Below are 3,333 nucleotides of genomic sequence, written 5' to 3' on the forward strand. Positions count from 1 at the left end.
AAGCAGCAGTTTCTAAAGCAAGCAAAATACTTTCTTGTATTAAAAGGGGTATAGACTCCAAAGAAAGACATAATCCTGCCCCTGTACAAAGCATTAGTAAGACCTCATCTAGAATATGCAGTTCAGTTTTGGGCACCAGTTCACAAAAAGGATGTTGGAAAACCTGAGAATTTAGTGCAGAGAAGGGCAAATAAACTCATAAGAGGCATGGAGGAGCTCCGCTATGAGGAAAGATTAACTGCATTCAATTTGTTCTCTCTGGAGAATAGGCGATTAATGGGGGACATGATCACCATGTATAAATACATAAATGGTCCATATAGTGAGCTTGGCCAAATTATTCACTTTAAGGTAGAGGTGCACCGAAATAGAAATTTGAAAAACGAAACCGAAATAAAAAAAATTGTCAAACCGAAAATGTTTTAATTTTTTCAAGTTTTTTTATTTTTTATAAACTTTTTAATTTTTTTATTCATTTTTTATTAAATATTTTTTACTTTTAGGGGCTTCGGGGAAATATTAGGGGTCTAATCAGACCCATGATATTTCCCTCTTAAAATAGAAAAAGAGATTGAGGACACAGAGTCCTCAATCTCTTTTTCTGCAGCCCCTGTTATCAATGAACAGGAATCCTCTATGAGTGTTCCTGTTCATTTATAACTTGAGAACATAGTATGTTTATTATAACCACAATCATGAATGAACAGGAGGTGATGCAGATCACTTCCCATTCATTCATAATTGAAGCTATAGTAACCATACCATGTCCTCAATTATCTACAAACACTCAGCGATCACTGACCACTGAGTGTACCTCGCGCTCCTTCCTGACACGCTGTCACAGTAGGCTGAGCGAGTGGTGTAGGGAGGAGAGCTCAGCCTCCTGTGACAGCGTGTCAGGAAGGAGAGCGAGTATAAGAAGTTATGGACACCGGCACTCCAAAGTAGAAAAACGTCTCTTTATTGACGTTTCATGCAACAGTAAACAGTACACTTATTGCAACGTTTCGGGGTCACACAGGATCCCCTTCATCAGGCAGAACAAGTGAAAAAGGAATGAGAGCGAGGTACACTCAGTGGTCAGTGATCGCTGAGTGTTTGTAGAATATGCACTGCCACACTGCTCTGCCGGACTGTGATAGGAGGCTGGGCGGTGTGGGAGGAGAGACACCGGCCGCTCACAGCTCTCTCTCCTGCAGCGCTCGGCCGGCTGTCACTTTCTCTCCTCCCCGCTGGGACACAGAGCAGCAATGAAGAAGTGGACCTTGCATTGTAAAGAGAGAGAGACCTTGTCACACACAAATTATTTTGTGTTCACTTGCAATATATCTCTGAGCTTTCTAGAAAATGTGACTACTCTAGAGTCAGTCCCTATCACAGACCCCTCAATCCTTGCATGTCATAGGCCTACCCTCTTCTAGGGGTGTCTACTCATAAAGAAGATGGCACAGCTACTGTGTGACATTTACATAAAAAAAAAATAGAAAAACAGATTTAATATTCAGTATGTAAGACAAAAGAAGTAGCACTACACTACGGCTTTCTTGTAAATACCGGGACATCTGCCAACTATGGGGGAAGAGGGCTGGGTCAGAGCACTGAAGAATGAGGAAACAAGTGATTTTTTTGTTTTTGTTTTAGCAATATGTAGAAAGATCAGGTGAGAAATGTAGAAAATTGGGTGAACCCTTTACTTTAAGTTTACGTGATTTGACAGAGGTTACCAAGTCCTTTGGAGAATGGCAATGGACAGCTCTCTTTGATGTAAAAACAATAATCACTGAGCACACTCATCGTCTGCTGTGATTTTGTGTAGGAGTAAATGTAACTGAACATGAATGGGATTTTTAATAGTGGTTTCTGCTTCCATAGTGGGAACAGGCTGTGTGCCACAGGTGAGTGAGCGGGGGTGCTCCTAGTAACATGTACTTCCTATATGTTGTCTTTTACTCTGCTGAAGTACAACAGTTAACAGCACATTTTTCTGCAAAATACATTTCATGAGCAATGAAAATAGAAGGTCTTCTGGTATGTGTATTGGGCCAAAAAATCCAGCTTATGTCATTTGATGTGTGCTGTGAGTTCCCTGTTTAATATACTAACAAAATGTACCTTTTACTACTGTGCTGTATGTTACATTTTTCAAACTACCCCACTCTGTACACTGTGCTGTACTTGACATACTCCAGGCTTTCCCACTCCATACACTGTTGTTTGTGACAGCCCACCCAATTTAGTATGCTGCACTGTATGCGACATGCTCTAGTCCAGTGGTTCTCAACCAGTGTAACCTCAGGACCCACATTTGTCCTTGGTCATTAAGTTGCGACCCAAGTTGCACTGCAATGGAACGCACAGCATGGCGGTGCCACGTGTTCCATTGCGGGTGATCAAACAGTGCCATTCAAATGAATAGCAACGCAATGCACCTCCCACACCAGAAGGAGCAGTAGGTGGCATTGCGTGGTGCAATGCGTTAATTGCACTGGACTGTGTGATTAACACACTGTGCTAGTGTGAACAGGCCCTCAAAAACACTGACAGACACGCACAACCACAGACACAATCTCACACACACATAGACACTCCCCCCCAAAAAAAAAGATTTTTTTTTTTTTTTTAAAGATCCACCCAGTCTCCCTAATTTTACGAAAACCGGAGTGGATCCTCAGGCTTGGGTCCAGTGTGGGCTGCTGTGCTGTTATTGCTTGCACAGCTCCCTTGCGTGCCCTGTAGAGGTGCCGGGAGCCAGAATGTGACATCACTCTGGTCCAGGCACCTCTACAGGACACGCGAGGGAGCTGTAAGGAATGCACATACGGATGGAGCTCCCTAGCAGCCATATCCCCAGCCCACCCACCTCAAGCTGACACTCTCCACCGGCAACATATTCTGAATGCTGCTTGGCATGAGAACTGACTGTGTTGCGCCAGGGAGAGACTAAGGAGTCCCTCATCTAGAAAAGTGGAACACACGCAGCGACCCACTGAACAAGGGGTCGCAACCCACTTTTGGGTCACGACCCACCAGTTGAGAACCAAGGCTCTAGATCTTCATACACTGTGCTCTATTCTGTACACTGTGAGGTATGCCATGTACAGCAAAACGTTGTTAATTTACAGTATTTTTTCATTTTTTAGGAGGATGAAGTGCTTAAAATTCATTTTCAATTACTTTCTCTTTACAGATAGGTGGATACTCTTTCAGGTGTGCTGTGTTATGAAGAACACTTAAAACAAAAATACTGGTAGGTGTAATTTCTATTTTTGCTGCTTCATAAATGAAGCAAGGCAATCATTGTAGCGTGCAAAGCCAATGTGATTTAAAAATTGC

The sequence above is a fragment of the Nanorana parkeri genome, unplaced genomic scaffold, assembly GCF_000935625.1.
Source record: "Nanorana parkeri isolate BGI_ZX_2015 unplaced genomic scaffold, ASM93562v1 scaffold1334, whole genome shotgun sequence".
Classification (NCBI taxonomy): Eukaryota; Metazoa; Chordata; class Amphibia; order Anura; family Dicroglossidae; genus Nanorana; species Nanorana parkeri.